The sequence below is a fragment of the Hyperolius riggenbachi genome, chromosome 1 (genome assembly GCF_040937935.1).
Source record: "Hyperolius riggenbachi isolate aHypRig1 chromosome 1, aHypRig1.pri, whole genome shotgun sequence".
NCBI lineage: Eukaryota > Metazoa > Chordata > Amphibia > Anura > Hyperoliidae > Hyperolius > Hyperolius riggenbachi.
This window is the reverse complement of record NC_090646.1, coordinates 396254240-396279463: the sequence shown is the minus strand read 5'-3', so window position 1 is coordinate 396279463 and position 25224 is coordinate 396254240. Positions and strand designations below refer to the sequence as shown.

The 25224-nt window shown below is 41.3% G+C and overlaps 1 protein-coding gene across 10 annotated transcripts in view; it reads left to right on the top strand.

Annotated features, from left to right (window-relative positions):
• The window catches only part of LINGO2 (leucine rich repeat and Ig domain containing 2), a 2118418-nt gene that overhangs the window by 548226 nt on the left and 1544968 nt on the right, over positions 1–25224 (top strand). For all 10 annotated transcript variants that reach the window (XR_011020638.1, XR_011020641.1, XM_068234694.1 and 7 more), the window contains one exon: positions 7628–7729. The gene's annotated coding sequence lies outside the window, so the exon portion shown is untranslated. The remainder of the gene's footprint in view (positions 1–7627; positions 7730–25224) is intronic.

Here is a 25224-nt window from a genome sequence, read left to right as displayed (position 1 = left end):
AGTAATTTCAGTTCTCTTTACCTGGAAGTCATAAACAGTCAGTATCATGACATAGCTGAGGAAAATTTGGTATCAACATCAGTAAGGGTCATGTGCACACATTGCTTCCAGAGCTATGAAAGCTTCATGGCCTAATAATGATATATTTATATATATATGTGTGTGTGTGTGTGTGTGTGTGTGTGTGTGTGTGTGTGTGTGTGTGTGTGTGTGTGTGTGTGTGTGTGTGTGTGTGTGTGTGTGTGTGTGTGTGTGTGTGTGTGTGTGTGTTTATATATATAAACAAGGGGCTGCAGCACACAAAAAAGTGAGACAGGTGCTCTTGATCCCGCAATGAAAATGCGCTCAGACTCAATGACTGCACCAAAGAGTCCCACAAAAGAAAAATATCCTGTACAGGTGAACATGTTTTTCCCTCGTCTGACATCATTTTGATGATACAGAACACTCCCACATCTAAAGAATCAACTGAATCAAGGGAAAAGAACATTCGACTGATACAAAAATACATCCCTTTCTTACAAGTGATTTTGTTCTCAAATGGGCAGTGAGGTCACTTTTGCATGGTGATTTTATGACAACTGAATCAAGTGACTACACACTCAAGAGTGTATCTGGGTAATATAGAGCTTATGGCAAACACTGAAATTGCACCCTCTCCCACCATCAGAGCTCCCTTTCCCTCTAAAACAGCATCCTTTCTCGCATGCATGTGTTAAGGTTGCCTGTGTTTTTAGGCTCGGAATATTGCTGAAATTACTTTTTTGGAACTATGACTTCTTATTTCCTTTCTTTGCTCTTTTCTAACACTAAGCATAGTGCACTATACATACATACTGTATGTTAAGTAGCATACCTCTACTTGCTTCAATAGAGCTTCTTGGTGCTGAGCCATCTTTGTATTTGTTTACACACATATGTTAGACCATCACTAACCATTAACATTGGCAGTATTTGCAATTGAATCAAGCCCCTGTACTAGAGTAATTTAGATAATGTAGAGAACCTACCCATATTTCGGCCATTAGACAAAACCTACAAAAACAGTCTTCTACCATTTAAAACCAATTATTAGAAAGCATCTTGTACCCACTTACCCACATTTAAAAAAAAATACTTTGTGCATGGCCAGCACACAGTGATCACATAGCTGCGCATTCATTAAATTTGACTGTATCTTGCTAAAAACCTTATAAAACTAGGGAGCGTAGGCATTAGGCAAGAAAGTTTTCACTTGTGTGACAGACTTGTAAATAAAGTATAACTAAAACAAATATACAGAAGCAATTTTCAAAGAAGTAATTAATATATTGAAGGGAGGGAATACCGTATATACTCGAGTATAAGCCGACCCGAGTATAAGCCGACCCCCCAACTTTTCCCTTAAATTCCAGGAAAAAGTGATTGACTCAAGTATAAGCCGAGGGTAGGGAATACAGCACAGACCATATAGACCGTGGGGGCTGAAAGAGGCCCAGGTAAGTAAATTGCAACGTTTTGGTGGTGCTGGCAGACTGTAGCAGCGATGCTTGATCAGATTGGTTGCTGTAGGCAACATTCAGAATGCAGTTTTGATGAATAAGGTCCACAGTGCCTTTACATCTTCTAATGTGGAGTGGCCCTGACATACGGTATGCAGAGCGGTGGCAGGCAGAGTGTAAAACTGATCATTGTGACTCGCAGAATTGCATTGCAGAATGTGCATAGGGAGCTGGGCTTTCACCTTTAAGCTGACGATTCATATTACACATTCATGCCCTCATCGCCATGACTCCCCCGAGTGCCACCAGGGCATATGCAGAGTGGTGTGGGCAACACAATTAACCCCCAGCACATGTAGACAGTGCACAGGGAGCTGGGCTCCTTTACTCACATGTCAGCACAGCGCGCCTGGTTTGCTCATCATCACCATGTCTCACTCAGCCACGGAACAAATCACACTCTGCCGCTGTGTAGTCACAGGTGTGGGCAGCGCAATTGACCCCCAGCATATGTAAATAGTGCACAGGGAGCCGGGCTTCCTTACTCACGTCAGCACCGCACGCCTGGATTGCCCGTCATCACCATGCCTCTTGCCAACCACGGAACAACACAGCGCAAAGACCGGAGCCAATCAGGAAATCCCACACTCTGTCGCTGTGTACTCGTCACATAATGAGAGATGTTATCAGCTGTGAACGCAGTTCGGGCAATGCTTTCCCTTCAGAGAGCGGGACGCATCTCCTAGGTTTCAGTTTCGTCACGCGGTATGTTCCCACCCTTCAGGCACCTGATTGGCCGGCTGTGTTGCTGACAATACAGCCGGCCAATCGGGAACATGCCTCGTGACGAAATTTGAAACATAGGAGATGCGTCCCGCTCTCTGAAGGTAAAGCAATTTCCCGAACTGCGTGCACAGCTGATAACACCTATCTTTATGTGACGAGTACACAGCGGTAGAGTGTGTGATTTCCTGATTGGCTCCGGTCTTTGCGCTGTGTTGTTCCGTGGTTGGCAAGAGGCATGGTGATGACGGGCAATCCAGGCGTGCGGTGCTGACGTGAGTAAAGAAGCCCGGCTCGCTGTGCACTATTTACATATGCTGGGGGTTAATTGCGCTGCCCACACCACTCTGCATATGCCGCGTTGGCACTCCGGGGAGAAGGTGACTCGAGTATAAGCCGACACCCCCACTTTTGGGCCACTTTTTTGGACCCAAAAAGTCGGCTTATACTCGAGTATATACGGTAATCAGTAGTTTGTGAGACCTTAGTGACACAGCATAGCAGCAATAAAACAGTGTTCAATGTAAAAAAGTATATTAAAATATTCTCACAACTAATGATATGGGGAATGTGCATATTCCAGTGTTTTTTATGCTAGTAATTACCTATTTTCCATTATAAATAGGTGAACCCATATTATTATCCTGGCTGTTATTGTTATTCCAGGTGACAAGAGTGTGTAGGTGTGTGTCCATGCTCACTTGTGTGTCTGTTGATATGCGGACATCTTGTATGCAGTACACTTATATTTATTTGTACAGATATAATTTCTGAATCATGAATAGCAGTGATAACTGATGATGTCATCATTTAGTCTTTATTTCCTGTATTCAAGCTGGCAAAATAGCATATGTATTACATTAAATAATGATTCACTGATAATGTGAGCAATCCATCACCCGGTGTGAGTGTTCCTGTGATGAAAATTACATTCAGTTAGAATTACAGTTTGTATGTGTACGATATCTAAAATTAATGGCTTGCAATTCTTTCAGCATTGCAAAAGTATATTTTACTAAAGCTTAAAAGCCTTACTTTTATTTTCACTGGGCTGCAGTAACATGATTATTCCTGGGCTGTAGTCACATGATTGTGCCTACAAGAAGCTGCTGGGAAATATGCTGGGAGGAAATGACACAGTCTGTTAATCTACCAGCAGCTTCCTGTATGTATTTAGTGGACAGGAAGTACAGGACACATTTTAGACACGTATACATAGCATCTACAGTTATGCTTTTAAGTTAAAGATGACCAATGGTTAATGATTATGAAATGCACCATTAGAGAACTCTAATAAATGACAACTTAATGGCTATGCTGCTGATTTCTTTGGTTTGAATGACACACCGGAAAGCAAATAGCTACCTTAGGTGGTAAGATAGAATGGCTCAGAACACCTGATCTTCATACTGTATGTATTTCTGTCAGTGACTCAAAAATAATTTTAAATTGCAGAAGCACAGTGCGATTGATGTTTTAAAATAAGTTCAGCAATGACAAATTTCATTATTGTTCAATATTGAGACTTCAGGTATATCAGTTTAATTTAGACATGCATTTATTAATGAATAACTTGATTTTTTTCCTAAAGTTAAGATTGATACATCAGTATATAGTGTTACGTTGCTACTTCTACTATGATTGTCACAAGTGTTCATTTCCTTCTCATTCATTCCTTTTTTAAACAGTTTAAAAGGCTTAACAATCAAATAGGAGTGTGTTTGCAGACCTCAATTCAACCAGCTTAACGTGGACACACATTCTTTCCCACTACACAATTAAAAGTTTTCATTTCACATATAAGTGCTGCAGAAATCGATTGAAGTGTGTGTCTGTTTAGCTACAGCAGAGTATAATAAGCTTATCAGCAGGTGTGACTCACAGCAGAGCCATCACTCTGGCTGGCTCTGCCTCTGCAGGAAAGACTGAAACTTAACTCTTTCTGTGCTCCCTGCACAGTTCAGCCTGTTAAAGGCCTATTTACACTTAATGGGCTTGATTCACTCAAGAGTGATAACTCAGTTATCACGTGAAAAGGCTTTGCACGTGCAAACTAGGGTGCTAAGTAGTTTGCACTGCAAAGCCTTTGCTGTTTGCGTGCTATTTTACCGCGTACGGAGTTGTGCATTGCTCGCGAACGGCACTACGTCGTGCGCAAAGTGCGGTATGCCGATAAAATGAATGGCGCTTCGCCCGCTCAGTAAAATAGAGTTTAGTGATTTAATTATGAATAGTGCTGACAGTAACATGTGCAGTACTCTAATGTAGCACGCATACAGTATTATGCGCGCCGCATAATGAAATATATACAGAAAAAATTAAAGATATACTATACTTAACACTCACGTGATCTGCAGTCACTTTGTGGTGTTCTAACTAAGTATCATTATCACGTGAAGTCACTGCAGATCACGGTGGTTTGCACTTTTACGCGCAGAGAGCTGTTTGTGTTTGACTCGGAGTCAAACGCACACAAACAGCTCCCTGCCTTCCTGCCTGCTGCTAGGAAGGCTGAAAGGGTAAAGTGGATGGTGATATGCCACAGAGGGCAATGGGGTGGCCATATACCCCAGAGGCGCACACGGGACTGAATGGCCGCATCATCTGGTGAGTCGCTTTATGAAGGGGGGGAAACCCCATGTAAGTGAATGCTAATATTTATGGACTGATTATGAGCGCTACTTTTACACCTTTCGAATATATTTCATAAAGCACTGCAAGTAAACATATAGGCTGACATATTTATATTTTCCAGCAGATTTGTTTTATTTTCTTCTGTTCTTCATATGTATTCATACTCATTCCCCTATTTACTTCTGTCTTCATTTGTTTATTACCCTCTTTATATTGGTAATTCTTTACCTCCAGCTGTATTTTACTGACAAATAAATTGTTCTTTCTTTAGGTGGATGTTTCTTTTTAATGTATATTTTTTGTTTGTTATTGTATGCTTCTTCAAACTTGCTTGGTGAATACTACCGCTCCATTTGTACTTGCCACAACATCTCACTGTAAACTGACCCGTACCCCCAGCATCTGGATATTTACATTTCTGACTCAGACTTCCAGTTAGTTCAATCATCTGGGCCAATATGAATCATCATACGGAAATGTAAATAAGATCTGGTTTAAATTACCTGCCAAGCAACCATATTACATTTTTTTTTATAGAAAAACAACACATAAAAAGATGGAAGCTGGTGCTTTATGATTCATATGTCAGTTATAAAAAAAGCGTATGATTTTCTATATGCACAATAATTGTTAACATGTCTGATTTGTTACCCTTGTTACCCTTTTTTTTGGGAATTCAATAAAAAGAGTTTGAAAAAAAAAAAACATGTTGAACATTTTCGAAGGTGTGGCTTTTTTTTTAAATAAAAGACAGTAGATAGAAAAGAAGGGTCTATCAAATGCATAGAAGGAAAGAAAGAGCCTGAACTGTTGCTTTAATACATTTCATTTGCTGCAGTCATGATAATTATTATTGTCTGGAGTGAAAGAAAAGTTTTTGTATTCACTCAAAACTGCACAGTTCAAAGCGAGCACAAACTCATTATAATTTGCATGTTTTCCATTTTCATCTTGTCAACTGATGCACCATAAAGCACAACAAAAATTATGATATATTAATACAAGAAGCAGAAACATTATTCAGTTCAAGTCAGTAATTCTGCAAAATGTTAATTGTGCTAATTACATCTCAGTGAATAGGGACCTATCAAACCAGATTCATAATTATACAAAAAAGAGTATTAGATTGATGATAATAATTTGTTTTCATGTGTAGTGCCCTTTTGTTTTCAAGTTCATAAGCTGGAAAACAAACTCAGTTTTATATTATAAAGACTATTTTTTTCCAACAAAGCTGTAATCCCATTTTTTGGAGTTAAACAATAAGAGCGTTATGAAGTTCTTTAACATCCAGATAATGGTGGGTGACAGTTTGGTTATGCGTTTGCTTTGAGGAACATGTCATATCTGTCTTGTCACTCTGAAAGGCATCCGAACCATCCATCTTTCAGAACAAATGATAAAAGTCAGGTTCAGCCATATCTGCCAAACATATTTGCCCTTGGGAATTCAAAAATATGGTCTGGGAAGGCCACTTCCAATTTTGTACATAAATATTTTTTCCTATGTCTACTAAATATGTATAAGATATTTATTTTTCATTATAATTAGATATTTTTCAAGTTATTCAAAAGGACTCGTGAAGGATGATTCAGGGCTTTCTGGGAGGATATGGCAGATATGGTCCAAACTGTTTTGTGATTTCTTTTTTAAACAAACCTGAAGTGGAGAGGAGGAAAAGGTTAGATACTTAACTCAATAGTTTGAACCACCTGGATTGACCAGAGGTTTTCTGGATCTGTGTAGCAGGGCCGGGACGAGGCAAGCGAGGGTCCAGCCTCAGGGCGCAGCGTAGGAGGGGGCGCACTCAGCTGTCATTCCCCTATTGTGTTTGAAGCAGAGAGAGAAATAAGAACAGTGGATACGTGGCAGTGACTGCAAGTCAGATACTGTAACTATAGATTAGGGTGTTGGTGGAGTTTGTGGATCCTCTTAGTCTAATAGCAATCAGTATGTGATGCCTGCAGTGGGAGGGATGGAGTGGTGCACTTTGGTGTCTCAGCCTTGAGTGCTGGAGGACCTTGTCCCGGCTCTGCTGTGTAGCACCCACTTTTCCAGTGCAGAGTCCCTCTTAATGTTCCACCCATGCTCCTGGTTGTGGATGAGCACATCTGGACTGGACATGCACTATTAGGGTCCATGCATGCATTGTAGAATGAAAGCACTAATGCACAGCTTCTGTCCTGAATGCATGAGCTCTTTATTCTACTCGGCATGCACAGAACATACTCACGCATGCACAGTCTCAATATGCTCAGCCATGGCCACGCTCATGGCAAAAAGAAACCTATTGAATTGAACTATTGTTGAATAGGGATAGAGGTGCCTTGTGCTGAAATGGTGGATTGGAAAGGTATAGAAGTGAATCTGTGCCCAAGTCTTTTTCTTTTTTTTTTTTTTTTTGAACAAATCATTTTATTGTTTTAAGTCAATAAAATTACAGACAACCAGAGTGAAACAGAATGATCTGGCACAGTGCCAAGCATTGCTGTGCCTTGGGCATCAAATTGATAACATAATATTCATAGTTAACCAAGTCTTTTTTTTTGTTTGTTTTGTTTTAGATTCAAATATGCCATTGGACTAAAAGCAAACAGGACGATTTTAAACTAGATATAGACATAAATAAAAACATGTTTTAGTAGAGTGGAAAATATTTAGTAACCTTTTTTTTTTTTTTGTTAACACGAAAAAAGGGATTCACTTTTTGTTTTTAATCTGATTTCCAGGGGACAACTATTTTTTCCAGTCTGTACTAAAAGAATCATCAGAGAAAAAGAAACAGATGGTTTTGGACACTGACTGACTGCTCTACAAACTGTAACAGTGAAGTAAGTGAAAGCAAAAAATGTTACGGTAATTCATTATTTACTCATGTATTAACTGAGTACTGGATATTTCCCTTGACTTATAATTTAATTTTGCGTTGTTATTTCTCAGCAGAAAAGCCATAACCCAGTTGTGATATGCACGTATATTTATTCAGTGCAAAGCCACTTCATCGGTCTCCCTGCAAAACAATGCTAGGGGCACCTCTTGTAAATAACGTCACCATTATCTAGGACAGTGTTGTTCAGTTGCATAATTAGACAGAAGTATGTGCCAAAAATAATTCCGGGTATTCAACTGCCATAAAAGTGTACGATGAACAGGAAGGCTGGCTAGCATCTTTGTATAAATCTTTTTCAGGGAGTGTCTTTATTAAGAATAAAGGCCATGCTGAGAGTCCCCCCATGAAGAGGTAGACTAGCCCAAAACCTGTCGGTTCTGCCAGATTTCTACTACCTACTGTAAGTGACAACAACATAGGAGAAAAGTAACTTATGGCTCATTTTACTCTGGAAGAAATGTACTTCCTATTTTTATGTGTTTTAAATTTTAAGATTTTCCCGACAGTTCCTCTTTAACAGACACAAACAAAACAATACAAGGGCAGACAGTATATATTTTACAAGTCAAGGACAGTATGTAAGTTCTGGTGGCAGTGAACAGGGTGAGAAGTGTTAATTTACTGTTCTGTGCTGGATGCATTCAAGACCTAGGAGATCTAGCATGGTTCTGCATTAACCATGGCTGCAGAAAAAGCTGTCCCTGTGTGTAGAAGTTTTAGTTGCGACTGACCGGAATTTTACTTTGAAAGGCAAGAGCTGGAAGATGGAGTGAACAGGGTGAGAGGCAATCTTGGTCACTCTCTTTCTGCACCTGCTTGCGTAAAGATCCTGCAGGGAATGTTTTAAATACATCTTTAATTTAGGGAGAAATCAAGCTTCAAAGTTTGCAAACCCTCACTTCTCATCTAACTACAAATCCATCTAACTACAAAAAAACAATGTTGTTTTTTTTTAAAAGAACCCATAGTGTCACATTAGCTAGTACTTTTCAAATCACTGGTGCTCATAGTGTGAACCAGCCCTTAACTTTAAAAATATACTTCAAGCACTCTTTCTACCCAGCTTACTCACCTACTTAATTGACTCAGCAGAGAAGCAGTGAAGCAGAATATTTGCGTTGCACCTTGATGAACAATAGTCCCATCTTTAAAGGGACTCCGAGCTCAGAGTAAAAATAAAATTTGAACTTACCCGGGGCTTTCTCCATCCCAGCCCTGGTCGGGACGTCCCGCGCCGGCCTCCTGGCTCTTCTCCTGGCGGCTGTCCGCATAGCGCGGACAGGCCGGTCCCCCGGGCGACACTGGCGAGTGTCAGGCCTTCTCCTTCCGTATACGTCACGAATGACGTCACAAGCCGGCCGCCGCGCGTCATGACGGCGGCCGGCGTGACAGCACGGCGCATGTGCGATTAAACCGGGGGACCGGCCTGTCCGTGCTATGCGGACAGCCGCCGGGAGAAGAGCCAGGAGGCCGGCGTGGGACGTCCCGACCAGGGCTGGGATGGAGAAAGCCCCGGGTAAGTTCAAATTTTATTTTTACTCTGAGCTCGGAGTCACTTTAAATACAATGTATTGCCTTGCAAAAACTACTTATAACTGTTAATATGGCAGCAAGTGTAAACAAGGAAAAAAATGTCAAACTCAGGAAAGCTTTCTCAGTACATTCCAGAATGACATGGGGTAGATTCATTAAGCTGCGCTGCTAAAACACTGCAGCTTAATGTGCAGGAGCGCGTGCTATGTACACCTTACGCTCGTCCCCACGGGCGCCTCTTATCAGCCGCTCGTTTTTTTCTATTGTCCGCCCACAGGGATCAAGAACAGAATCAATCCGCCGCGGTGATCGGACACGTCGGATATTATCAATCGAGCCATCAGTGGCTCAATTGATAACAAGAAACTTATTATGTATGCCCAGCATTACATAGGCACGCTCCTTACATGGAAGTGAGTGCTGCTATGTAAGGAATGCATAGAGCACACTCGTGCACATTAATGTGCTGCTTTAGCAGCACAGCTTAATGAATCTAGTGTTTTAACAGTAGAAATTTTAAACCAGTACTTCAAAGGCATACATTTAAAAGCTCCGCAAAGCAACATGAATGGGAGATACCATCACCAGATAGTAGGATATTGGTAATGATATTCTATTGTTATCTTATCTTATCCTTTTCTTACACTAAACTCCTTCCTACCTATGCTTAACACTAGCCCCCCCCCCCCCCCCAAGCGCTTGGTTACACTACAACCTGCTGCCTATCACTAATGCCTAACCTTCTGCAGCTTTTGCAAACCGAGTGCACATTCCCAAAGCACCGCACTAACCAATGTCACTGCCTGTAGCCATAGTTTGCCTATCTAATGCAAGTTGCAAATTGGATAGCCAAATTCTAACTAGAGTCACCACCGCAGTCCATGCTGCTTCCTACTAGACAGAGTTTGGCTATACAATAGCCGAGCTCTGGCAGTAGTCACCATCATAGTCCCCACTGCTAGCCAGAGTTTGGCTTTAGAATAGCCAAAATTACACAGTGTGAGCCACCAATACTGTGACCTATGGTGGAACCCTTTATCTCAGACATGACACATGCCCAGTTTAACATGTTCACTTCAAAGTATAGCATAAGCACAGCCAGCACTGAAGAAGATGTCAGTGCTATATGAATATAAAATAATAATTATTCAAAGATAGGTTACAATAACTAAAAGGAGTTAGTATATCCAAGAGATTTCCTTTGTACACATTAAAAGGTACATTGATTTCACAGCAAGCCACATTTTTAAGAGTTTTCAGCATAAATTACTTAAAGCTCCAACCAGTTTCTGCAGATAATACAGAACAAAAATGTAAAATCAAGTTAGGTGATTTTTTTTTTAAAGCGTGCATGTAAAAGAAAAACGTGACTTTGGGATAGGAAAAGACTCTGGCTCCTCCAGAGGATTCTTCTGACCTCCTTCATTGGGCCATCCCAGCACTGTGTCCCCTGAAAAACTATCAACAAGAGCTTGTTGACGGCTTGTGCATGCACACTGGCACGGACCTGCTTGGGCTTCAGTGGGAAAAAGCTGAGCCCGATCACGTCCGTGCTACTACAGATGAGCAATCTCCACCTGCGCAGTAGCATGGACCCAATCGGGCTTGGCTTTTTCCCACTAAAGCTTGAGTAGGTCCAAGCTACTGCGCAGGTCTGGCAGAGGAGGATGGGGAAATCCTCTGGAGGATCCAGAGGCTTCTGTCTCCTTAGCTAAGTATACAAAATGTTAGGTTGCAAACCTCACAGGTTTGCTTTAACACTGGATAAACAAAAATGATTTCACTTTGCATTCCCTTTAAGTTGCAGAAAACCCTTGAAATGCTATGATTCCATTATAAGAGAATGAATAATTGCAATCATGTTTAATGACCCCCACGAGTATTGCTTGTGTCGTTGTATTTCCTTTCCAAAGTTTCTAATGTTTGAGAAATTTTTAATGAAATATGTAGCGAGAATGAAAAGCAATTTACAGGAACATTTTGGTGCTTATTTATGTATTTATTTTCAACTGTGGCTGCATTAAATATTGTGAATGTAGGGACACTATGAAAGTTTGAAGGTTTATTGCACTCCTTTCTACTTAAGTGGCACTTTTGAAGAAATATTCCATCCAAAAAGCATTCTTTTTTATAATATAGACTGACTTACGGTAGATTCAAAGCAACTGCACTGGCCTAAGGCCACTTACACATTCTTTTCATGTATTTTATCTTGTTTTATGCTTATGCACCAGCAGAGAATCTTCACAGACACTGTATAAGCAAGATTAAAAACAAAATGAATCTTTAAAAAGTCAGCTAAACTAGACCTGAACATAAGGTGGCTTGGTCTGTAAGAGTGGATCATAAACTCATATGGCTGAATCTAATGGCCAAGCTGAGTATCCTTATCTGAAATCTTTTGGTGTTCTAAGGATGGCTGTGTCTACACATCGTACCCCACTGGGATGCCAGCAGGGACTGATTTATAAAATGTGTGACTCCACTTTAATTTAAGTAAGATATTATTTCCTGGTGAGCAATAAGCATTGCAAAGATTTAAGTGAATTTCACTAAAGCAGAGTAGCTCTTTCAATTGGTCTCTAACAGGGGCGTAACAATAGGGGATGCAAGCCATGCAGCCCCTCTGGGGCCTGCTCAGGGCTGTTTTAGGGGGGTTGGGAGGGGTCGCAGAATGAGGGGAGAGCATTGCACATCAGCAGGGAGGGGGGGCGCCCCCCCCCCCTCTCCTCTCAGCGCGCTCCCCTCCAGCATCAATTACATTGTGAGCAGCAGCGGACAGCAACACATACCTTCATCCGGAGATTCCGCTCTCTCAGTGTCTGATGCTACTTCCTGTTTAAACAGGAAGTAGCTTGAGGCTTTTAGAGATCACAGACCTCCGGATGCTGGAGGGGAAAGCGATGAGAGGAGAGACCGAGGTGAGGGAGGGGGGAGGTAACCGTCCCCACTCCCTGCCGGAGTCCAATGCTCTCCAGTCATGCTGCGACCCCTCCGGCCCCCCAAAACAGCCCTGAGAGGGCACCCTCTTTGGGGGGGTGCTCAGATTTTTTGCAGGGGGGGCCCGGGGATTTCTAGTTATGACCTTGGTCTCTAGGTCTGATTTATAAACACAGGAGCAAAAGAAACAATAGGAAAAAGCATGACATTTTCCAGAGCAACCAATCAGGCTTCAATGTTAAGTAGAAAAAAAAATTGTGATTGGCTACTCTAGGCAACGGTTCCACTTTTGTTCTAGTTTTTATGCACCATTTCTTATGAATCAGTCCCTGTGTGTCTCAGCTAATTAAATGGCTAATGGTTTTAAATACTGAGAGAAAGTGGTAACTTGGTATAAAGATGAGAGATACAAACAAAAATTTGAAGAACCAAGAAAAAATATTAACTGCTTGCCCAATGAGGAGAAAAATAGAAAAATCCTTTCTTATAAAAGTGATAATATTGTGAACTGAATATAAATCTCCAATGAGTTCCCTCTAGGCATCCCTAAGGGATGATTAAATGAGTAATACATTTTCTTTTAAAACAACAATCTAAATGATGGATAAGTGTGCACCGTCGTGTTCCATTATGATACAATTGAGCACTCCCACACAGACCACCCACCTCTCTCATACATGTCACCATCCACTCCACGGATGCCGTGTGTAAATTATCAGGAATTCCAGTTCATACAATGTTCTCAACAAATAATACAAATATACCAGTACTACAAAATGTAATTCTGTTAGAATTCCATTGGTATATTTTTAAACACTGCCTTGAATATGTCCATTCCCATCACTTGACATCAGGGTTTAAAAAAAACAAAAAACAAAAGTACCACTTAAAGAGGAACTTCAGCCTAAACAAACATACTGTCATTAAGTTACATTAGTTATGTTAATTAAAATAGATAGGTAATATAATCTCTTACCTACCCGGTTTCAAAGAACAGGCAAAGGTTTATGATTTCATAAGGGCAGCCATCTTTTTGGTTGAAAGAAGGTGACAGGGAGCATGAGACACAATTCCAACTGTCCTGTGTGCTGATCACCCCTCCCAGTTGCTAGGCAACATGAATAACAACATAGGAAATCCCGTCATGCTTTGCACAGCATCAGGGGAAAAAAGCCCGGGCAGTTTTCTTTGATGGCTTAGCTAAAATGCAGCTAAAAATGAGACTTCTATAAGAAAAACAAAGTCCTGATGCTGTGAAACTGTTAAAGAAACACCAAGCCTTTTCAGTTCTGCTGAATAGATTTTTAGTCTGGAGGTTCACTTTAAGCCCTCACATCTTATGTCTTTCTGTTTTGTTTTATATCATGATAAGTGATATATTTATATTGGAAATATATTGAGATGGTAAGTCACATTTAAATGCAGACAAAAAAAATAATAATAAAAAATTATTTTAATATATCCCTCTCTCTCTTTAAAAGTAGTATTAGTGCTAGCTTTATGGTCCAGTTTTGTGTTGAGAATAAGTTTTGTGTTGAGATATTTGGCTGAGGGTTTGGAGTTACAGTTAGTTCTATAGGGATGGCAGTGGTAGATAAATTATGTTAAATTGATTTTAGTCTTAGGACTAATTTTTTCCATAGCTAAAAGCATTAGAACTGGTCACTCTTCTGCAAAGTAAATATATTCAGGTATAAATTATTTGTGCCTTAGCACCATACTTGAAAAATATTTCTCTGGTCAGTTATAGATGTTATACTTGTGTAAGAATTTTAGCTGTCTGAAGACAGGAGACTTAGTCATGGGTAGTTATAATTAAAAAAAAAAATTATCTTTGTAAATATAGTTAAGGTCGCACTCACAGTGGGACTTTGGTTCTATTGTGACGTTAAAGTCGCAACGTGTCTGCGTTAAGAGGTAACGCACTTCAAGCAGTGAGGAACCACAACGCAACATTTTTCAACGCGATTTTAACGTCATACTGTGAATTGGATTAGCATTGCAGTGCAGAGCTGCATTATAAAACATTATAATGCAGCTCCACAACGTGGCACTGTGAATGCGACCTAAAACTTAAGTTTTCCAATGAACTAATGCTACAAAATAACATCCTCTCATATACTGTTAAAACATTTACAATTATTTTTTTTAACCAATAGTGTAAGAACTTTTTTGACACATGATGGTATTTTGTGGAAAAACAATAACTACTTTGGATCCCACAGAACATATAGGATGCAATGTCTGGCTTTTTAGACTGAGATCTGAAAAAGGCTATCTTCATCCATTAATGGACTTAAATGTCTATGTGCTGTAGCCCATTTGTCATTACTAAGACAGATATCCAAGAGTCATTGCTAAGGGAGTGCTCCAAGATTCATACAGGAGTTCTTTAGTGGCTTCAGTACTGATTTCCACATGTGCAAATTTAGGCAAACATTTGTAATTACCATATACACTCGCGCATATGCCAGCCTTTTTACACCCCCCAAAAAATGCGTAAAAAAGTGGGGGGTCAGCTTATTCATGCTTGCTACTATGGTTTTAGCATATGTGTGGGGTCCCCCTATGCAAAGTATGCACCAGGTGCATGCCCGTAGCCTTGGTCACCACTCATGGCACCAGCAGCAGTCCTTGCATCTCCTTTGCATCTTTGAACTCCCCACAAGACTTCTAAACTTCACTGTGGTGACAGTGGTCACTTGACAGTGAGTCTAGAGCTCTAGCGGTGAGTTATAAAGCTGCAGGGAAGAAGAAAGGACTGTTGCCGAAACTGGAGAGGTAACTATAGCTACGGGTATGCTTTCAATGCATACTTTGCATAGGGGGAGCACTCTTTTAATGCACATAGTGTACCGGGGTTGTGGGGAGACATTGCGAGTGGGATTAACCATGCTTCACCCATTTTTACCAGTTTTTTTCAAGGCAAAAGTGTGTCTTATCCGTAGAGTGGCTTATGTGTGAGTTTATATAGTACCTAGGTTTGTTCTGAAAGTCAAACCCCACATGACCATCAGTTCCTTTCAGTGCAAGGTTCTCTTCTGTCATGTGGATGGTGTGTTCAGTTGCAACATTCTTATAATTATTATCATTATAACCATGCCCAAACAGCTATGTGATTTGGTCTAAGCTATCTGGTAACCTCCTATGTGGGTGAGGACAGGATAAGGAATGAGTGCTTCTGAGTCTATAATGGAGTTAAGCTTCTAGTATTCAGGTGGTGTAAGGATGGAAGAAAGCTGCTGACCACTCACCCATTCTCTCACTCACTGTCTTAGAATCAAGGTATAAGAAGGGACCTATCAATTCTGAAGATATGGACTCCAAACGGCCATAGCAAGTACCAGGGCACAGGGTACATAAGCACTCTACTCTAATGGGAGGGCTGTGGGTGAAACAGCAAGGCAGTGGTGCTCATTCGGATTCCGGATATCCGGGTAACCCGGATATCCGAACTTTTTTCAGCTATCCGATTCGGATTCCGGATTTCTGTGCAAATTCGGATAGCTATCTGCGGATATTTGGTCGCATATCCGGATATCCGCGGATATCCAGCGGATATTCAGATCCGAATACTGTAACTAAGGGGATGACATCATTGAGCCAGTCAAAGGGCTCCCAGCAGAAGCCCTAGCAACCAATAACAGAAGGGAACCCTGGCCAGCCCCACTTGACCTCATTGAGCCAATCAGGGGGCTCCCAGCCTAAACCCTGGCACCCAATCACAGAAAGGAACCCTGGCCAGCCCCCCTGTATAATAAGGAGGGCTGCCATCATGAGAAATCTCATCCTTGCTTACGAATGATCACTGAGAGACATGCTCCAGTGCTTCTGGCCTAGCAAGTACTGTATACAGTGATAAACCTAACGCTGTTAAGTGATTAACCCCTTCACTATCACTACTCTATTGTTATATTGTTAATTAGGTAGCAGCCAGCTAGCTTGATTTCATTCAGTGAATGACAGTCAGAGTGTGTACTGCAGGGCTGCTGCAGCTTCTATGTGTCTGTGTGTGTGTTGTGCACAGACCAGGCCAGCTGCTGCCTGCTGGCCAGCTAGCCTTAGCTACAGTATAGGTTAGGTTAGGTTAGGGAATAGGATTACTGTGTTATTGTGTAGTTAGTACTGTAGTACTGCAGTCAGTGCTAGTAGTTGTTAGAGTAGTAGTACTCCTGTGTTAGCTTACTACAGAACTGCTGTGCTGTGAGCAGTGGCAGTGTGACAGTTAGTGTGCACTAGTGTCTTCTCCTCTGCTGTCTGACTGTCACTCGGCACTTGGTACTTTGCATTTGGCACTTTGCACTTGGCACTTTGCACGTGGCACTGTGCACGTTACACTTTGCACGTGGCATGTGGCACTTTGCACTTTGCACGTGGCACTTTGCATGTGGCACTTTGCACGTTGCACTTTGCACGTGGCACTTTGTACTTTGCACGTGGCACTTTGCACGTGGCACTTTGCACTTGCCACTTTGCACTTGGCACGTGGCACTTTGCACGTGGCACTTTGCACATGGCACTTTGCACTTGCTGCTGCTGCTGCTAGTACTACTACTACTGCTGCTACTGCTACTTCTACCTGACTGAGAAAATAAAAGCATGTCTGTCACCATCAAACTTGTGGTTTTATTCATTTAGTTCAGGTTTAAGAAGATATGTTTAATTGGCAGCACATATGAACTACCATGTAGTACCATGTAGCATTTGAATGTACTTTTTCCCATTACTTTTTTTTTTCAAAGAAACCTTAACCCAAGTGTTTACAGAAGCTAATCAGTTCACAGCAGGAATACACTTCTAAATGCAATAATTTGTAAGAAAACCATTGAAAAAATAGTGTGTAATCTCATAGCATTCTGCAAAAATGCATTATGGATTTTCTAGCTGATAGGCAGTACCAAGGTTATGTATCCGTCTAAATTAAAGGATTTGCAGCATGTTTCTCTAATTTGACAATCTTATGTGAAATTGATACTAAAAATTGATATCCTCTGGATGAGTCTATTTTCAGACCATGATATATCTTGCAGGCTTTTATGCCCTTGGTTCTCCTTGCACTGTAAAGTATCTTCTATCATATAGCATGCTGATATACCTAGCTGTCTTATAAATAAATAGGATCATGTTACATGCAAAGTAAGACAAAGATAAAGTAATATCAATGCTAGCAAGCCTTTTTAAAATGCCTCGTCTACAATTAACTTTGAATACAAAATGTACATTTTGGCATCAACTGAACCTATTAAATTAAATCACAATATTCCACACATTTATTTTGTACTCATGTATGTCATGCTAAGTCATGTGAAGCTCTGATTATCAAATTAGCTTGAATTTATTTATGAAGCTTATCAACGTTCATTTAAAAAACAAAAACAAAGAGAGTTTATTTCTCTACGTACAGAGAGATTGTCAATTTGTCACCCAATTTTTTTCTTTTTATTCTTCATTGAATTTTTAACCTTGCAGACTGTGTAAGGGCTGGTGCACACCGGTTCTGGAGCGTTTTTTAAAACGCTTGCAGGGGGAAAACCGCTTGGCTAATGAAAGTGAATGGGATGGTGCACATCAGAGCGGTTCATTTTTTTCACAAACACAAACTTGGGGGCTGCAGCATTTTTTAGATTTCTGAGGCGTTTCTGCCTCAATGTTAAAGTATAGGAAAGTGGAATACCGTTCTGAAAAACGCTAGATCACAGCTTTTACTGTAACAATATTTGTAATCTGCTACACAAAAAACGCTCCAAAAATGTTAGGCATGTTTAGAAAACGTCTCTAAACATGCCTAGAATCGCTCTGAAATCTGCTTCAAAAACCTCTAGCGTTTTGCAGATTTTTTTTTGAGGTTTTTGGTGTGCACTGGGTCTTAGAAGTCTTGTTTCTCAATTATGCTTTAGTGTAGTTTGAGAGCCGAACAGGTGAAACAGGATAGAATGTCTGCAATTTGCTATGTTCTGAATCCAAACTCCCAAAGGACCCGTTTCCATTTATGCAAATTTACTGCATTTTCCTGAATGTGTATTTGGAAGGGGAAATGCAACCTATTAAAATCAGTAGGCTGGGAAAAAATTGGATGGCATGCTGCAATTTAATGCATCACACATCCCAATCCCTATAGCACAGCTAGAGGGATTTTCATGCATCTCACATCAGATCTGTGGTGGCATTGTGTCTTGCAAGACACATGCCATGCACAATGGAAAAGAACCTTTAACCTCCTTGGTGATAACCCCGAGTCAGGCTCGCAGTGGAAAAAAGAAGCCAGGAGTGGTCCCGAGCCTGACTCTGAGTAGTTGCCAGGAGGTATGGGAAGGCAGCGCAGCATGTCAATGTTTCTTACTCACCTCCCCCAGGATCTAGACGCTGGTAGCCATTCTTCTTCCAACCCTCTGTGGCTCTGGATACCTTGGTTGAGATCACCATTTGTCAGCATGACGACAGAGGGCGATCTCACTATAGAGGTACAGTGCCACCTGGAAAACAGAGGTAGAATTGCAGTGCTGGATCCCAGAGAGGTGAGTCTGTGCAGGGGCTACCGCAGATCTTACTGTGGTATGATTTTGTTCCTGCAAAAAAATGAACCTCTTTTAGACCCTAAAATCTAGAAATAATCATACTGCTAGGGAGGTTAAGGGGGAGTCTGGAGTGAGAGGCATATGATGACTGCCATAGTTACATAGTTATTTTGGTTGAAAAAAGACATACGTCCATCGAGTTCAACCAGTACAAAGTACAACTCCAGCCCGTCCCCCACATACCCCTGTTGATCCAGAGGAAGGCGAAAAAAAACCCCACAAGGCATGGTCCAATTAGCCCCAAAAGGGAAAAATTCCTTCCTGACTCCAGATGGCAATCAGATAAAATCCCTGGATCAACATCATTAGGCATAACCTAGTAATTGTAGCCATGGATGTCTTTCAACGCAAGGAAAGCATCGAAGCCCCCTTTAAATGCAGGTATAGAGTTTGCCATAACGACTTCCTGTGGCAATGCATTCCACATCTTAATCACTCTTACTGTAAAGAACCCTTTCCTAAATAAATGGCTAAAACGTTTTTCCTCCATGCGCATCTCATGTCCTCTAGTCCTTTGAGAAGGCCTAGGGACAAATCCGCCAAGCTATTATATTGCCCTCTGATGTATTTATACATGTTAATTAGATCTCCTCTAAGGCGTCTTTTCTCTAGACTAAATAAACCCAGTTTATCTAACCTTTCTTGGTAAGCGAGACCTTCCATCCCTCGTATCAATTTTGTAGCTCGTCTCTGCACCTGCTCTAAAACTGCAATATCTTTTTTGTAATGTGGTGCCCAGAACTGAATTCCATATTCCAGATGTGGCCTTATTAGAGAGTAAAACAGGGGCAATATTATGCTAGCATCTCGAGTTTTTATTTCCCTTTTAATGCATCCCAAAATTGTGTTCGCTTTAGCTGCAGCGGCTTGGCATTGAGTACGATTATTTAACTTGTTGTCGATGAGTACTCCTAAGTCCTTCTCCAAGTTTGATGTCCCCAACTGTATCCCATTTATTTTGTATGGTGCTAGACCATTGGTACGACCAAAATGCATGACTTTACATTTGTCAATATTGAATTTCATCTGCCATGTATGTGCCCATATAGCCATCCTATCCAGATCCTGTTGCAATATGACACTATCTTCCTGAGAGTTGATGATTCTGCACAATTTTGTATCATCTGCAAAAATAGCAACATTGCTCACTACTGCATCTACTAGGTCATTAATAAATAAATTGAAGAGCACTGGACCCAGTACAGACCCCTGTGGGACCCCACTGCTAACAGTCTCCCATTTTGAGTACGATCCATTGACCACAACTCTTTGTTTTCTGTCCATTAGCCAGTTCCCTATCCATGCACACAAACTCTTCCCCAGTCCTTGCATCCTCAACTTTTGCACCAGACTTCTGTGGGGAACAGTGTCGAAGGCCTTTGCAAAGTCCAAGTATATCACATCTACAGCATTCCCAATATCCATATTAGCATTCACTACCTCATAAAAGCTGAGCATGTTAGTCAAACAGGACCTGTCTTTAGTAAACCCATGTTGATGCTGAGAAATAAGATTATTTTCTACTATGAAGTCATGTATAGTAACCCCTCAAATAGTTTGCATACAACTGATGTTAAGCTTACAGGTCTATAATTTCCTGGATCAGATTTTTTGCCCTTCTTAAATAATGGGAAAACGTGGGCTGTACGCCAATCCACTGGGACTCTGCTAGTTGCAAGAGAGTCACAAAAGATAAGATAAAGGGGCTTAGCTATAACTGAACTTAATTCTCTTAGGACCCGAGGATGCATGCCATCCGGGCCAGGTGCCTTGTCTATTTTTAATTTATTTAGTCTTGCCTTTACTTCTTCCTGCGTTAAGTATTTAATATTACAGTTAGAAGATTGAGACTCTTCTGCCTCTGTAATTTGCAACAGTACTGTTTCCTTTGTGAAGACAGAAGCAAAGAAAGCATTTAATAACTCTGCCTTACCTTGGTCATCCACCATTGAGTTCCCACCCTCATCCTTTAGGATTCCTATACAGTCAACCTTTCTTTTTTTAGAGTTGATGTACTTGTAAAACTTTTTTGGGTTAGATTTGATATCCCTAGCGATTTGATTTTCAGCTTCGATCTTTGCCAGCCTAATTTCTTTTTTACAATTTTTATTGCACTCCTTATAATTGCTTAGTGCAGCCTCAGTCCCCTCCTGTTTTAGGGCCTTATAGGCATTCTTTTTCCTTTTCATTTTATCCCTAACCTTTCTATTCATCCATAGAGGCCTTTTTTTATTCCTAGACATTTTGTTTCCATATGGGATATACATACTACAATATTGATTGAGAATACGTTTAAAAGCTTGCCATGTGTATTTCCTTTTAAACAATACTAGTTGCCTGGCAGTCCTGCTGATCTATTTGACTGCAGTAGTGTCTAAATCACACACCTGAAACAAGCATAGAGCTAATTTGGTCAGACTTTAGTCAGAGCAACTGATCTGCATGCTTGTTCATGACTAAAAATATTAAGACAGATTTATGCTGACCTTTAGTGAGCACTTACAGCAAGCATTTACAAAACAATTAAAATTGCTTAAGAAGCCCTCCACATATCTGTGGTGCATTAAGGTACTTGAAAAAAAATGGAGGGAAAATGTACAGCAGTGGTGAGGTCATTTTAGGCTGGTTTGAGAGCAGAAAATGCACTTCTTGAACTTACAGCTTCAGAATAACAAAAAGCCATTTCTGGAACTCAGTAACAAGATGCTACAATGGCACATTGGCATAGAATCAGGGACAGATATAGGGGGGGGGGGGGCAGGCGGGTCTCTTGCCCCAGGCGGCAGGCGCAGTTTAGGTGCAGTTTGTCCGCGCTTTTGTCCGATCCCCCCGTTTGTGTTTGCGCTGCCCCCCGAGTGTCAGCATAGCGGCAGTCATACTTACTTTAGCTGCTCTCCGCAACGCAGACCTGGTCTCCTCTCTGTCACACCTCTAGTGTTGGCTTCAACGATGACGCGCATAGCAGAAGCCAACACTAGAGGTGCTATGGAGAGGAGACCAGGTCTGCGTTCCGGAGAGTGGCTGAAGTAAGTATGACTGCCGCTATTATTATTATTATTTAATATTTACAGTATATAGCGCCAACATCTTCCGCAGCGCTGTACAGAGTATATATAGTCTTGTCACTAACTGTCCCTCGAAGGAGCTCACAATCTAGTCCCTACCATAGTCATATGTATGTACTGTAGTCTAGGGTCAATTTTTAGGGGGGGGCAATTAACTTATCTGTATGTTTTTGGGATGTGGGAGGAAACCGGAGTACCCGGAGGAAACCCACGCAGACACAGGGAGAACATACAAACTCCTTGCAGATAGTGCCCTGGCTGGGATTTAAACCCAGCGCTGCAAGGCAAGAGCACTAACCACTACGCCACCTATGCTGCTGACACTCGGGGGGCAGCATAAACACAAGTGGGGGGGGGGGGCGGACACAAGCTGGGAGGGAACCTGGCTGACCTGATACAAAACGGTGAGGGAAGAATGGGGCAGCGCAGACCACACGGCAAGCCAGGGAGTCATTTGGGCTGCAAGACTAATATATATAAATGCCGTCACACTAATTACATGGGGAAGGGTAGGGGACCACACAGAGAGCTGAGGACACATAGGGACTGCACTGGGTATTCCTAAAGGCTCATGGGGGGCACCTGAGGGCTTATGGGGGGCACCGACGACCATACTGAGGACACCTGAGGGTGCATGGGGGACACTGAGGACACATGGGAGCTACACTGGAAACACCTAAGGACACATGGGGGACACCGGAAGACCATACTGAGGACACCTAAGGGTGCATGGGGGACACTAAGGACACATGGGGCCACACTGGGAACACCTAAGGACACATGGGGGACACCTGAGGACCACACCTAAGGGCACATGGGGACACTGGGGGCTCATGGGGGACACCTTAGGACAAATGGAGACCACATTGAGGACACCTGAGGACATTAGTTGGGGTGGAACAACTACAAGATGCTCCTGAATATAGATGCACCAGGTTTAGTATATACTTTTTCCCCCTGGTTTTTGCCCTCAAAACCTGGGTGCGTCGTATATTCTGGAGCATCTAATACGGCGAAAAATACACACACAAGGGGGTACATTTGTACACTAGGGGGACTGCGGCGAGTCATGCGAGGATTGAGTTTTCGAATTATGTATAAACAGTAGGGATAAGAGCATAGGCGCCAAAACCTGACCTTGCCCCAGGCGCAACTTGGACTAGATCCGTCCCTGCATAGGATACTTTGCTGCATACATCAACATCTGTTTTTTTTTTTTCAAATGCCTTTTTATACATATCTGCATTTCCTCCATGGTACTGTTTTAATTAAGAACTCCTATCAATTTCTGCTGACATTCTATGCAACTGGTAAAAAAAAAAAAAAAAAAAATTAATAGCTCCAGCCACTCACACTGCTTCCTGGTTTTAGGTGCCACAGCTGCATCCCCAACCAATAGGATGTTCTCAGGTGCTATTGCAGATTCTAATAAAATGGTCTGAAATGTAATGAAATGGAAAGTCTGCGCCATATTAATGTAAAAAATTACATGAAAAAAAAATAAAAAGGGACAAGTATGGTGTCCTCTATGTTAAACACTTTAAACCCCGCTTTGTCCACCATGCAGTGGAAGAGTCTCGAACCCAGCAAGCAGCAATTTGAAAGTACTGTAAGCAAAACCAATGGGAGACCATGCTTCACCACCTGATGCATGGAGTTTTTATGTTCTTCCTGTGTTTGCAAGGTGTTATTCCAGGTACTCCAGTTTCCTCCAATGCCCCCTCCCCCCTGAAAAAATCTAATATGTTAATTGCCCCCCCTCCCCCTCCAAAAAAAGAAAGAAAAAATGTGACTGACTATATTTACTATGGAAAGCACTGTGGGAAATGTCAGCTAAAGAAATACTTATTGATAATAATAATAATATTAAAATTGGCATAAATACTAGGAGTGGCAAATAAAATGCATATGTGGTGGTGTGAATAGCAAGGTGTCAGTAAATAGAGAATCTAGGGCAGCCCTACCGCTATCCCACCGCCATTGAAAACAAACGTTTGCGTTCTTAAAACAGAAAGTATTTGCAATAATTCAGGTTGGAGTGAGCTTGAGATGTCTCCCAGAGCATCACTGCTGAATATATGCAAATTAACCATTGTTGTCCTTAGAAGCTAAACACACCTCCAGAACCGCTGGAATGCAATGATGTGTCAGCTTGTAATTAGTACAGAGCCATAATATTCCAACATGCATACAGACTGTTTCGGATTGGTTGCTCCTCATCAGTGCATGGCATGGATTAATTTGGCTCTATGGAGTCGGACTTAAAAAACCCAGAGGTAGAGATTAACCAAAAAGCTCATGGTGCATTCCAGCGGATCTGGAGGTGTTTAGCTTCTAAGGGCAACAATGGTTAATTTGCATATATTCAGCAGTGATGCACTGGGAGACATCTTGGAGGTAACTCCAACCTGAATTATCGCAAATACTTTTGGTTTTAAGAAAGCAAACTTTTGTTTTCCATGCACTTTAGTAAGGTTTTTTTTTGGACCATTGTAGCCCCTTACGCACTCCAACGAGTTCTGGTTCACCATGAGCTTTTAGGTTAGTCTGTACCACCATTGAAAACACCTGTTGAAAATGTATGCACTGTGAAAAAATGCATAGTGCAGTGGAGATGCACAGCCCTCACTTTTGACATATTGCCTATACGAAACCTATACTCAATGCTATAAAAAGACAAAACAAAACAAAAACAAGACTGGTGGCTATCTCATTGTTTGGTTGTCACACATTAACTTGAAGTTGTCTGCAAATGGCCATCCCAATCAACAATGCAATGGCTGGTGATGATACAGTAAACTTGCACGCATGTGCACTGTCTCCCTATTCATTTCAATGGAGCTGGGATTAGCTGCAGTAAAAGCCAGACACAGCTTCTGACATACAGAACAGTGCAGTAGCTCACTACGTCTGTATATAACAGCCACTCAGCTGATGCAGGTAGCCATGGCTGCACTACAATGAAGGTTTGCAATGTGCCATTTGCGCTAAGAAAAAGAATTGCCTTTTTTTTTTTTTACCACCTAGTTAAATGTTGTAGAAATAATCTTTTACTATTCCCTAGTTAGAGCTAACATGATACAGACCTAGAATCAGAATACACAATGCATTGCTTAATCATCTAATTATCCCCTTTATAATGACTTCAATGCCTGCAGTTTAAAAGGCTGCTGTACATTTCTCCACTCCTAAGCTGATTTATGTTATTGGAGGAAGGTCATTCAACTATAGTTCTGATTAAGCAACACGAGATGACTTATTTAGTAAGGCAACACAAAGATAAAAACACAGAAAAGGCAGAAACATTCACTGCAAATTTGACT